The sequence below is a fragment of the Danio rerio genome, chromosome 12 (assembly GCF_049306965.1).
Source record: "Danio rerio strain Tuebingen ecotype United States chromosome 12, GRCz12tu, whole genome shotgun sequence".
NCBI classification, from domain to species: Eukaryota; Metazoa; Chordata; class Actinopteri; order Cypriniformes; family Danionidae; genus Danio; species Danio rerio.
In genome coordinates this window covers 40,118,256-40,132,811 of record NC_133187.1, presented here as the reverse complement: position 1 = coordinate 40,132,811, position 14,556 = coordinate 40,118,256, and the positions used below count along the sequence as shown (strand labels likewise).

The 14,556-nt window shown below is 37.1% G+C and overlaps 2 long non-coding RNA genes across 2 annotated transcripts in view; one reads left to right on the top strand and one right to left on the bottom strand.

The window, feature by feature from the left end:
* The window catches only part of LOC137496833 (uncharacterized), a 565,986-nt gene that overhangs the window by 267,407 nt on the left and 284,023 nt on the right, over nucleotides 1–14,556 (bottom strand). The window lies entirely within an intron of this gene.
* LOC141376859 (uncharacterized) overlaps nucleotides 1–14,556 on the top strand; it is a 60,347-nt gene that overhangs the window by 38,263 nt on the left and 7,528 nt on the right. The window contains exons 2-3 of the long non-coding RNA XR_012388146.1: nucleotides 5,386–5,586; nucleotides 7,821–7,958. This is a non-coding gene — a long non-coding RNA (uncharacterized lncRNA). The remainder of the gene's footprint in view (nucleotides 1–5,385; nucleotides 5,587–7,820; nucleotides 7,959–14,556) is intronic.

The following is a 14,556-nucleotide window of genomic DNA, read 5'->3' as shown; positions in this document are numbered from 1 at the left end:
GAAACACTCCGCTTCAGTTGAGGAACAGTTCAGCTTTTTTAAACCATCCAGGCAATCTATGGGTCTGGCGGAATCACTTTTAGCTTATCTTAGCATAGATCATTGAATCGGATTAGATTATTAAAACCCTGGTATACTTTAAAGTCATTTTTCATGCTTCGTTTGAGAGAAACGCATGACTGATGAAAAGGCTGGTTGATGGTATACTGTTTTCAAACCTTATGACACCATGCTGCAGTAGGTGTGGTTTTAAATGTGTTGTGCTACTTGTGTATACTGATAGTTTCCTTAACATCTGGCCTCTATGACTATGCTGCCCAAGACCAGTTACTGACTGAAGCTAAGCAGGGCTGAGCCTTGTCAGTACCTGCATAGGAGACCACATGGGGAAAACTCAACCCAAGCTCATTCTGAAAACGTAGTCCCGCGGACGTTTCTAGAGACAGCGGAATACGTCCTGGAGGGTACGTACGGCCGCGTTTATTTTTTTCAAGCGAACGCTGCGGGGCGGTGTGACGATGTTCCCTTTCGCGCTTGCCTTACCTCCTTGTGGAGGGCTTCCCCGCTGCAACCTGTTTGTCCACTCAGCTCAGCGTGTACGTCAGCAGGCTCGAGATGCAGAGAGGGGTCGACCACGGCGACCGGTTTCGAGTCCGGGGAAGAGCAGCTCCAGCAATCAGGTAAGACAAAAACAGGATCCCAAAAATTAAGTGAACGAGTTTCGTGACAGGGTGAGAACGCGTCAAAATCCGAAAACGCGGTGGAATAAAAAAAAACAGGGCTTTTATTTTTTTGGACGGCTTTTGTGAACTGTTGCTCGGGTTTAGGGAAGCGAGCGGGTGGGCGGGTCGATCGGTAAAATTGGTTGGGTTCAGGGAAGGAGGAGGCCGATTGGCCGGTCGCGCAATCAATCATCCGGTCAGTCGGACAGCGGCCTCCGGCGGGTTCATGCGAGAACAGCGCGGGGGCGAACCGCGCTCGCAAGAGGCGTCTGAGGTGCGAAAAAGTGCGCAACAGCGGCCTCTCGCGGATTCGCGAAAACAAAAACTGCAGCCGTACGTACCCGCTGGGACGTATTCCGCGGTCTCCAGAAATGTCCGCGGGACTACGTTTCCACAATGAGCCCGGGTTGGGAAAACTAGGTTGCTGTTGGAAGTGGTGTTTGTGAGACCATTAGGGGGCACTAACTCTGTGGTCTGTGTGAGTCCTAATGCCCCAGTAAAGTGAAGAGGGCTCTATACTGTCAGTGAGTGACGTCTTTCGGATGAGACGTTGAACTGAGGTCCTGACTCTCTGTGGTTGTTAAAGTCACAGGATGTTCTTTGAAATAGTGTGGGAGTTTAACCCACTCAGTGGTCATTTAAAATCATATGGTACTTCTCATAAGGAGTAGGGGTGTAACCTGGCCAAATTCCTTCCATCAGCGCTTACCAATTATTGCCTCCTAATCATCCCCCTCCATTGATTTGGCTCTATCACTGTCTCTTCTTTCCACCAATAGCTGGGAGCACACTGGTGCCATTGTCCTGTGGCTGCCATTGCATCATCCAAGTGGATTCTGCACACTTCTGGCAGTGTGGAGAGACACCCCTTGTGTTTGTGAAGCGCTTCGGGTGTATGACCATACACAATAAATGACCTATATAAATAAACATTTCATAATATCACATCTGGTAACCAGTCTTCTCTGTGCCACACAAACACATATCACATTGCTTTCTATTCACTGTCAACAGACACGTAATGGAACAACAATTGTAGAACTTTTATCAAACCTGGCACAACATGGTTGTGCTTCTCGTCTGCTCTGTGAAATCCTCCTTTCCATGAGCAATCATACAGGTGCTTATACCGGCTCTGCTAATCTTTGTTTATTCATGTTGCTCACTTGGTGTTGTTGTGCTAAATGTTTTTTCTCCTTTTTGACTGAACTGCGAGAATACAAAGCACCTCTAAGTAGACACACCCACAGATTGTGCAATCATCACAAACCAATGGTAGCTCAAAATGTGTTTAAGAACAAAGCAAACAATTTGGGGGAGATTGTTTTGCTCCTAAACACCTTTGCGCTACCATTGGTCCGATATTATTACTCAACTGGTGGATGTGTCCTGTAACTCTGCCACCTTCAATGCGCTTCATGTTCTCGCTGTTCATGGACAGAAATAGAGGGGGCATTCTCCTCTTTCGAACTTTGCTTTGGCTAATTTTTGTTTAAAATTGTGATCTAAAATCTTTTCTGATTTTATTTAAAGTATACTGGGGCTTTTGGCATCTCGCTCATTAAAAAAAAAAAATCTCATTCATTCTTTCTTTCTTTCTTTCTCTCTCTCTCTCTCTTTGGCTTAGTCCCTTTATTAATCTGGGGTCGCCACAGCAGAATGAACTGCCAACTTATCCAGCATTTGTTTTACGCAGCGGATGCCCTTCTGGCTGCAACCCATCACTGGGAAACACCCATACACTCTCATTCACACACACACACACACACATACTACAGACAATTTAGTTTACCCAGTTCACCTATAGTCCATGTCTGGATTGTGGGGGAAACCAGAGCACCCGGAGGAAATTACAAAAACCTGTGAAGAATATGCCAACTCCACACAGAAATGCCAACTGACCCAGCTGAGGCTCGAACCTGTGACCTTCTTGCTGTGCGGCGACAGCGCTACCCACTCCGCCACAGTTTTGATATTTTTTTTAAATATTTAAAGCATGACTCATCTGTAGTTACAGTACACTGTGTGGAGGTAAATACAGAAGAATAAAGCTTTAAATAGGAAAACTATCAAAATTCTTTGTAATTTTTTTTTTTTTTTTGAGATTCCAAGGGTCTGATCCAATTCAATGCTCTTCGCTAAGCTAAAAGTGCACCTGTCGGACCCAGAGATCAGCTAGAATGGATAAAAAAAAAATCAGTTTAACTTTAGAGAGTTGTAAAATGAGTCTATTTCCAAAAAAAGATGAGTGTTCGTTGCCATTTATTTATATGGCTTTATCAGAAGTAGTCCTATTAAAGGAACATTCAATTTGGTTTACATAGCAATTTCACTTATTTATTTTCCTTAGGCCTAGTCCCTTCATCAGGGGTCGCTATAGTGGAATGAACCACCAACAATTCCAGCATGTGTTTTTCACAGTGATGCCATTTCAGCTGCAACCCAGTACTGGAAAACACTCTTACATTCACACATTTTCACTACAGCCAATTTAGATTATTTAGTTCACTTATAGTGTGTGTCTTTGGACTGTGGGAGAATCTGGAGCACCTGGAGGAAACCCATGCAAACATGGAGAGAACATGCAAACTCCACACTGAATTGCCAACTGGCCCAGCCGGGCCTCAAACCAGTGACCTTCTTGATGTAAGGTAACTGTGCTAACCACTGGGCCACCGTGCTGTTGGCCTACATAGCAATTTGTGAAAAAAATATTTATTAACTAGGGGCATTGAGAAATGTAGCATAAATAATAAAATAATATTTATTTGTTTGCTGCTAATGACATTTGAACTGTGAGTCCTTGTTTGTGAGATTTAGAAAGTTGCTGTAAAACTTATATAAATTATGTAAATAACTGTTGTTAAAAAGAGACAGAAAGTGTGAGCGTAGGAGGCTTTGGAAAAAAAATCTGTGAGCAGGGGGTTGAAGGTAATTGTCAGCGTAAACAAACCTTTATGACTGAATGCAATGTTCCGCAACTGGGCTAAATCACCAGTTAACAAAATAATGATGGATATAACCTCAGGGAGGCACGCGGGAAGCCCACAAATGAGAGAAATAATTGAGGGACAGTAAATCCTTGACTTTGGTTTGAAGTCGCAGAGAGCAAAGCATTGTGGGAAGGTGCGATTACGGAAGAGCTTCAACCTTTCAGTGGCCTGATGTGCAAACCACACGCTTTCACTGGTATTGTCAATGTTTTGCTATAGGTTTTTGTCTCGCTCTTGATAAAGTTTGAGGGGACAGTTGAAATTCTTGCTGTTTCTTTCTCATGACTTGAGAGGAACATGTGAAGCATTTTGTAGGACTGTAGCCTATACTTTATAGGAGGAGTTTGTGCATTTTTTAAATGTTATTTTTTTATTCAATCCTTTGCATAATTTTACTGTGACAAAAACATTTTACATTTGTTTACATTTACCGACTATTGGGGGAACATTTTACATTCTTATGATTAGATACTTTTCATTGCATGTCACAAAGGCATATTTTTAGTATTTTATTTGATAATTTCCTAATCTTCATCAGTATGAACCAATATTTAAAGATCTTTAAGGTCTTAAAAGTGACTGGACGAATGAACAGAAGGCAAGCTTGACTGTGAACGCTGTGAATACCAGCAATTTTGACATGGGTGTAAATCATTAACCTGAAGTCTGAACTCTCTGTCAGTTTATGATGTGCTTTCCTTCTCCTCCATGATGACATTTATGGCTGAATCCTGATAATGTTTTCAAAGGCCTAAGACATAATTCATTATGCTAATATGTCATAAAAAGCATTTTTATTCTAATGACATGAATGACATTCAAGATGATGATTTGGAGTTATTTTTAATACATTTTTGTTGAATAAACGTTGTTGCTTTAAAATTAAATATGGTACCTACCAAGTAATTGACAGCAAACTTTTGTTTAGTTTTTTCATTACAATTTTTATGTAAATTAAATTTTTGTTTTTTAACTTCATTTTACATTAAATTTCATTTTTAAATTAAAATTTTATTTTATTTTATTTTAAATCCATTCATTCTTCCATGATCAAATGTGGTACGCTCAGTTATTTATTTATTTTTTGTTATCATTTTTATATATTTTTTGTTATCAGTTTTTAATTTACTCAATTTATTTATATATATATATATATATATATATATATATATATATATATATATATATATATATATATATATATATATTTTTTTTTTTATTACTATTTTTATTATATTTTTTGCCAGTTTTTTATTTTATTCTCAATATATATATATATATATATATATATATATATATATATATATATATATATATATATATATTTGTTTATTTTATTTTTGTGTTTTTAATTACATTTTTTTATTATTTTAAATTCAATTTAATTAAATTTTTTATTCATTTCTGTTTTCAAATCAAATACCACTTTTATTAACACAATATATATTATAATATAATATATTTCTTTCAGGTCAATTCTTTAAAGTATGTGCTGTCATGGTACATGAAGAACTATGCTATTCATTCCGTTTAATTTATTTTACCATTATATTGGCATCCAGAATTTTTTTGAAGGAGTAAATGTTCACTTTTTATTTAATATCTGATTTAAAACATTTATGAAATCTCCAACAGAAAATTGTATTCTGATATTTGTTTTTTCTCACCAGTAATTGGCATCACTGAACAATCAGTGGATTGTAAAGAAGGTGGAAAAACAACAATCAAGAACTCTACTCAAGTAAAGCAACACCACAGCTCTCTGTATGAAACCACCACTGATCCGGCACTCTGAAATCACCTCTAGTCCAGAAAAACCAATGAAAGAACGAGAGGCTGTGGGGGAGAGCATGAGGATGGGTGGGCGTTTGGTAAGTAAGAGATGAATAAAGGACTTCCATAATTAAGGTGCGATGAGTGTGAGCCTGCAGGGAGACGAGTCTTTAATAAACATCAGATCTGCTCTGAAACACTTTTAACCAGTGTCTTCATCAATCTCTCAGCTCTCTCTTCTATTTCTACCATTTGTTGAACATACTGTACAGTATGCACACAAAACTGTAGAATGGGAAAATACAGAAACTATACAGATAGATGATCTCTCTATATCTACATAGTCAATAATTATATGATCAAAAAGTCATGCAAACATGTGGGTTGGTGTTAGTTTGATTTGTTTTATGTTACTTTATATTTATTTTAAAGCATATTTATTTAAGATTAACACATATATACTTTTTAAAGTCTGTTTAATTGATATAATTTGAGTGATTATAATCCATCTACCCATCCATCCATTACTATCTAGTCATTTAAAGTTTCATCCATCCATCCATTACCATCTAGACATTTGAGGTTTCATCTATCCGTTTGTCCATCCATCTGTCCGTCCATCCATTACCATCCTGAAATTGGAGGTTTCATCCATCCATCCATTCGTCATTCCATCCGAACAAAATCTATAAATTAAATTCTATAATTGAACTGTAATCTTTAAAGACATTGAATTACTACAAATAATCAAACAAGAAATATTGAATTTTCTACAAAATTAACCTCCATTCTTTATACTGTACCTTACTGTATGCTTTAATACCCCAAATTCAATTGTAGAATTTTGTGTTAATTAAGCAATGTCTTTTTTCTCTCTTGTGGGGTATTCTGTATGTGGATGAATTGCATTCTCCAATGAGAAAAAAGTCAGGGTGGTACTGTTTTGTCTATTGACCTTATTCTAAAATGCGGAAGTGCGCCTGTTTTCTCGATTGTCTTAGAACTTCCGTTTCAGTTGCCTATGGGAGAAATGACAAGGAATAATAAACGGCAAAAAACGGTCAAACTGCTTGCTCTACAAACAAATGTTTGCATGACAATACAGACCAAGTAGAATAATATAACAAGGAAATATCAGTTTGCAACTTCAAACCGTGAAACGAGCAGTTTTTAATGTCTAAAAATGAATGGAAGTGAATGAGACCGGAAGTCTCGTGCCAAAAAGATTCAAATGGCAGCTCCCGCTCGCCCGCGGAGAATAAGGTCAGTAAAATTTGATCTGATGGTTGTGGTTTGCTATTGGTGGACCTCACATGAATTACTAATTGTTCCACCCTCAAGCTTTAAAACCAATTAGAAAAGACAAAAGATGTTGTTGAAGAGGGGGGGGAGGATTTAGGGCACATTCAATGAATTATTTAATTAATTATAAGAAATACTACAATATTGGATTCATTTATGTTGGTTGGTTGGTTGGTTGGTTGGTTGGTTGGTTGGTTGGTTGGTTGGTTGGATGGAGGGCATGGTGGGTGAATGGATGTTGGATGGATGATTTTTTGGATTGATTGATGAATGGTTTGGTGGATGGTTGGTTGGTTAGTTGGGAGGATGGATGGATGGGTGTATGTAAGGTTAGTTGGATTAATTAATTGATGGAAGTTGGCTGAATGGATACATACATGGTTGGTTGGTTGAGTGGATGGATGTATGGATGGATGGTTTGTTGGATGAATGGAAATATGGATAGATGGATGAGTAAAAATTTGTTGATTGGATACACGCATGGATGGATGGTTGGTTGCTTGCTTTGGTGGGTGGATGGATGTTAGATAGATGGATGCTTTGTTGGATGGATGGATGAATAGAAAGTTTGGTTGGATGAAAGGACTGATAGTTGGATGGATGGATGGATGAATGTTGGATAGATGGATGCTTTATTGGACAGATGGTTGGATAGATGGTTGGTTAGTTGAATGGATGGATGGTTGGTTGGTTTTTTGGTTGGTTGGATGGACAGGTGGAAAGTTTGGTTAAATGAATGGACAGATGGTTGGTTGGATACAGGAATGGATGATTGGTTGCTTTGGATGGTGGATGGATGGTTTGTTTGATTAGATTAATGAATGTATGTGTAGATGGATGGTTTGTTGGATGGATGTTGGTGTAATGGACCGATGGATGGATAGATATTAAGATAGAGACACTTAAAAAAAATAGATAATTTTGAGGTTGTGGGGATTTAACACTAAAATGCATTATTGGAGAATTTTTAATTGTGCTAGTTTCAAATACTCTCCATAATTTCCAATTTAGATGCACATATGTTTCATAGGTGGAAGTGTCAAATCTTGACAAGTATGGAAGCTCAAAGCAAGAATGCATCCGCATTGAATATTGAAGGCAGGAGAGAGAGAGAGTGAGAGCGGTCAGGATGAGTCTGGATGTTTATATTCCTGCGGAGCGCGGAGAGGTGAGTCTGTGTCCACCTTCTGCTCACCTGTCACACTCACATACCACCATGATTAATGAGCAGCAGGGTGTGTATTCAAGCAGCCGGACACTGAATCCAGAGTGTGTGTGTTTGTGTGTGTGTGTACAGCATCTCAAATGTTTGGCATCAACCTCCAGAGATCTAAAATGTGTATATGACGTTGTGTGCAAAGCCAAATGACCTGCCTTTAATGCTTAATTGATATGTAAATCATCTTTCTCAAAGTGTTTCGCATTTAACGCTGGATTAATCCCCTCCAGACACCTGGCCCACCACAAACAAGCGCACATACACACGCATAATAACAAACAAGGCTGAATTTAGAAAGCGTCCCGAGGGAGAGACGAACACCGCATTACTGCACTCTGACAAGTTGGTTTGAAACTAATGAGAGAGATTTTTCATGCAAAGCCCATGTGGGTTCGGGCAGTTGAGGGTGAGAAGATGTTTGTGAGGAAGAAAGGAGAAATAAATAAATACAGAAGGGAAAAATGCACAGGACTGTTTATTCAGTTTTAAGTGATTCAACATTTAAGCTGTATCCTCTGCGGCTGGGAGTTTTGCTCGTCTTTCATCATCTGGCTGTTTTTAGTCTGCTTGACCTCACTTGAGGTCTTTTGCACTGTTCAGATTGGGTTACTCACATGGAAGTGTTTGTATTTGTGTGCATTTTCCAAATATGATTGATTTTATGATGGCGCCACTGGCTCAGTGGTTAGCACTGCCACCTCACAGCAAGAAGGCCACTAGTTTAAGTCCTGGCAGGGTCTGTTGGCATTTCTGTGTGGAGTTTGCATGTTCTCTCAGTGTTCATGTGAGTTTCCTCAATTTGCCATAGTGTATGAGTGTGTGTATGAATGTGAGTGTATGGGTGTTTCCCAGTTCTGGGTTGCGGCTGAAAGGGTATCTGCTGCGAATCAATTTGTATGCAAAAACCTGGAAGCGAGTTAGCATTTTAGCACGTCCGGTTCCCTCGTCCCAAAGTCAATGGGTTTTTTGAATGGGGTTTCAGTAAAATCGCTTAAATAAGGTTTGTGGCTAACACCAACTTAAGATACTTTCACGTTTTGTTCTGCGACATAAAACACATCAGTTACAGCACACTCTTCAACTTTTAAATCGATTATGCTTCTTTAAAAAGACGGTTGCTATCAAGTTGCTAAATGGGACCACAGGCGGCATCGGGGACATTATCCATCATCGAACTGATCTGGTCTGGAGCGCAGCTCGCTTGTGTTGGGGGTTTGGATTTGTCTGTGATTTAGGTATTTTCATGAATAGTATTTTATAGTTTGTTGTATTATTCTAATTGAGAATTCAGATTGTGTGTAGATAATTCCTTCACTTGTAAAGACTGTCAGGACAGATTCATTTGTTGATCATTTATTTTAATTAAACGATATTATGAAGATACTGCTTACCAGTGCAGCCTGTTTCTTTACTGCTCTCAGTAATGCAAGCGTGTGAATAAATGTGTAAAAATACAGACATATTAACTGTCATTTTAACGTGATCAAGTGATTTCTCGTCTTTTTTTCTTCATCTGAACACATTTAACTGCAATATTTACACTCCTCCATAAAACGTTCAGCAGATGTGACTGTACAGGCTGCTTTTCGCTGTACTTCGTGACAAAAAAGGAATATTGAATGTTGCTCTGTGTCCATGATGGAACTTGCAGGCATTTGATTGACTTGTTTCTCCTCACGCCTCATTTCTGTCGTCTGTTTAAGGTAAGCGGGCTGTGTGCATGCGAGCGATACACTTATTTAAATATGTCTCATAATAATACTATATAGGCACATTTATACACATTTTTAAAACTTTTAGAACAACCGCAAAGCAAAACAGATTTCCCACGTAAAAACGATCCAAAAGGCACAAAGGTCTATGTGTGTTTGCGTATTTATTAGTTTATAACATATAGCGTGGATTATAATATAATAAACAAAGAGATTAACTCTTTGTCATGGACAATATTTCTAAAAAATAAGCTTGATAAGTCGTCTGTAGCAGGGTGGGGCTGACGTCACTGACGAGCTCCCTGAGGGCGCTGTAGTCCGTTTATAGCCTAATGTTAGCTTTTCAAGTCTTGCGTTTGCATGTAAGATCAAAAAGTGCTCAAAGTTGTATTTTCGTGTGACAATTATCTGGCTGAACAAAACGTGTTAGTGTAATGAACCGTGTTTGAACACGGAGCGTATTATTCGCAATCTTCGAAAACCCTATGGGAAAATCCTATAGGAATTTTCACGAGGGAACCAGTTTTATGCTAGCAGCCGATTAGCCTACAAAGTGACGTCATAGTTCCTCCACTCTATAGTCAATCAAGACTCGAGTAGACATCTTGCGGCATGATTTGCTTTAGTAAAGCGACGCAGATGATGCGATTCGTACGAATGAAGCAACGCAAATTAAGTGCTTTGCACATTTGAATCGCTCTAATTGGAAAATGTGAACATTAGCGGACATTTACACATTGTTAACCAATTAGGAGCTTTCTCTTGTAGGGGCGTGATGATGATGTAGCATCTGTTGTGATGTCCTGAGATGAAATCCTCTTGCTGACACCGGACAACAGTTCATTAAACAGGGCTCAGCTCAGTATGGTGCTAATATTTTGCTAAAACAATCTGAATTTAAATTGTTTTGATTTGTGTTCATTTGAATTATTGACAAGTGTAATTTAATAAGGTAAATTTTCAAATGCTGTTAAAAAAGGTTTTGAATTAGAATTTCTTATTTTGAATTAGAATATCTTAATTTGAATTTGAGTTTCAAAACTTGAATATTGAAGATCTGAAATTTAGGACAACTGCATTTTTCAAAGCATAATTTTATAGATGTATTTTCAAACTTCTGATTTTTTATTTTTTCTAAATTTCTAGACTGCTTATATCCTTTTCTTTGATTGTCTACTCTTCCCTGTGGATGAATCCTGACCTACTTGCTGTTAATTTTGAATTTCACGATCTGAATTTCTGGTTTTGAATTTTAGGATATTGAATTTCTGAAGTACGTCTAGGAAAATTCTGGCTTAAAAAATTCTGTTGTCTAAAATTTCAGATGTTTAATATTCAAGTCATGAAATTCAAATTAAGAAATTCAAATTAAAAATAAGAAACTCAAATTTAAAACAATTTTTAGCGGCATATAAAAATTCTGATTTCTAAATCAAAATTGTCAATAATTCAATTTAACACAATTCAAATTCAGCTCCACACTCAGTAGGAAGCACAGCTAAAAGCCTTCATCACCTAGCTGTAGTTTCTAATGGAGTTGATGAACTCACAGACCTGTGTGCACCTCTAAATGAATCTAGTGGACTCGGACACTTTGCCGAACAAATATATGCTGTTTATCAGCCTTCCTAAAGCCTAAAATAAACACAGCTATTCTCTCAGAAAACCCATGTTAGTCATTTAGCAATGAAGCTAGATTCACAGAGCAGACAAAAGCCCTTTCCATGATGTGAGAGTACAAACAAAACTATAATGGTGTATTAATTATTATTAATACTTTTGTATTTACTTATTAATCTGATTTAAAAGCAATAAAGGAACTTGAAGCATCACAAATTAACCCACTATAGATGGATTATCTAAGTAAACTTGCAGACGCAATGTTTCACAGACACAGTTTTTTTCAGCAAAGCCTGTTTATTCATAATTATTTCCTGAGCTCACTCAACTGTAAAGCTGCGGTCGCGATGTGACAAAAGACAACCATGTAGCGTTTTGTCATGCCACGCTGCCACTCACTGCACAAACTCGCTTGTTACCTGAAAAGTGCCACTGTTCTTTGCCTTCAATTGAACAGCACATTGCATGAAGCCAGCCAATCATTGTGGGCGGTTCGTAGGCGTCCTGTCTCGAGCTCTATATACAGTACTAGTTACTCAATTACATTGTCCCGCACGACCTGCTTTGTTTAGTATGCACTGTAAGGGCTTTCATGTAAAAGCGTCTGCCTGTAACAAAATGCAAATGCAGCTTCAGGAAAACGGTAATGTACATTATCTCTAATGCATGCTTTCATACACCACTGTTCTCTTTGCCCATGACTGCAAATACATCACTATATTACATAATCAGATATGAAAGCTTAAATAAGACATCCCGTCGGAAATCTTCCATGAGACATAGCTTTGATGGCAGTGTTTTGAAGCGCTGACAGGCTTGTGTGTGTGTGTGTGTGTGTGTGTGTTCGTGATTCTGTATGTCAGCCAACACTCAGCGGGTGTGTGGGAGTTGCACGTATCGATCTGTTACAGATAGCTGGTGGGAGTTCTCTGATAGCCGCTCCAGATGCTGGCCTTTGTTTCAGAGGAAGACATCCAGGAGAAGACACTGAAGTCTAATGGGGTCGAGATTGATAAGACCAACTCTAATCCCTATCATTACTTGCGCTAAACTTTCTTCAGACTCCCTCTGAAACCCAACAGTGTTTTGTCCACAATCCCCCTTCGCAAAATGCTGGCTGTACTCTTCGTGTCTATTATTTTGGATCAGTGTTTGGGAGGTTTTTACTGCACAGCCCTGATCTGTTTTCACACTGGAGCTTCTCCATGTGACTTCAGAAGCATCACACTGTTGTGTAGTTAGTCTGGGATGATAAATCACAGAATCAGCTTGTAGTTTAGCACATGGTTTGTGTGATTGAATGCAATTGGTTTGAAATCGGTCTGGGTGGTATGACGGCGTATATCATTACACTATTATTACTTCAGCATGAAATGTGTACCATAAAATAATGTTTGTATTCTGTGTATGCTGCTTAATGTAAATATGTGGGTGTGGCTAACTCATATGCAGGGCCAGACAGAATCTGCGTACGTTTTTTGCTATTTCTGCTGAGAATTTTGGTAAAAATCTGCGGATTTTTGCTGAATTATTTTGGTAGTATCATAACTTACACCTTAATATATTAAATAAAAAGTAATAAATTACTGAATAAAAACTGAATACATTTAGATTTACACATTTACTGAAGTAAATAAACAGAATTAATAATGGGGTAAAAATCTGCCCAAATTCTAAAACTCAGATTTAACTACTATTTAAAACAGCATCTTGGATATATTTTCTGCTGAAAATACTGTTGTCCTAAAAAATGTAAAACAAAAAAAGTTCATATACCGAAGGAACGATATAGCAGAAATGTTGGCGGTTTTAAAACCTTGACTTTTGGTATACCTTGAAAACGGTTATCGTCCCATGCCTACTCGCATCCATACATGCACACATACCCTACAGACATTTACTCAATTCACCTATACATGTCTTTGGACTGTAGACTCCACACGGAAATGCCAGCTGAACCAGCAACCTTCTTGCTGTGAGGTGACAGTGCAGATCACAGAGCCACCGTGACGCAAGACATGATCACATAGTTTCAATATTCATACAAGAATTGTAAATAAAAAAACAGTTTTGATATTTCTTACTTTCTTAAGTTTATAAATTGAAATTTTAAAATTTAAGTAAAATTTTCCTGTTACTTTATTATACCATACTATACTAAATGTGTTTGTATGTAGGATGTATTTTATATCTATGTGAAAATCTTGAGAAATGTTTATTCTAATTGGGTAAGTCCACATAAATGTGGCTGAAATGTGACATACAGTGGAGTCTGTTGTTCTTTGTGTTATATTTTATTTACTATATTTATATTTATACTTAAAGTAAAAAACAATTTAATATGATCAAGGCCCTTTTTTATAATTTGGCTGAGAAAATATGGAATCTTGAGAGTTCATACACAAATTTAAATATTCAGAAAATAACCTTTGCGTTGTTGGCAATGCATGGTGTGTTTATAATAAAATGTTTACGAAATGTCTTCATGGAACAGTCTTTAGGCTTTGTGATAAAATAAAAATAGATAATGTTGACTTATACAGTGTGTGTGTGTGTGTGTGCGTGTGTGTGTGTATATATATATGTATATATATATATATATATATATATATATATATGTRTATATATATATATATATATATATATATATATATATATATATATATATATATATATATATATATATATATATATATATATACTCTTTATTCCTGTGCATATGCTGTAACTCTCTATGGTAAAATATAATTAATATTGGAGAAGTTGCAAAATTAAATATAGGTTTTAGAGTGAATCACTGTGTTTATTTACAGTACATGCATTGAAACTCTTGGTGAAACTCTCTTAAAAGGCTCAGTTAATGTTTGTCTGCCAAAACATCTTTTTTGATGATCCACTAATGTCTTGCAACTGAATATGCAATAATTTTGAGGGAGAACAGAAGATACTTTTTTTTTTTTTTAAACCAACCAAAATATTTTGATAAAGGTGCTGTTTATTTATCTTTTATTCATTCATTATTATTATGATTATTATTTATTGAGTTTTTTTATTGATTTTTTTATTTAGATTCTAGTGTTTATTTCTTCAAATCCCCAGGTTTAATCCTTTGAGCATCTTTAAAAACTGGTACCATTATCCTCACTTTGCATTAAGATGATAGACCGCTTCCTTGAGATGATTGAATATTGCCCTTGTTTTGGAAATTTACGTTT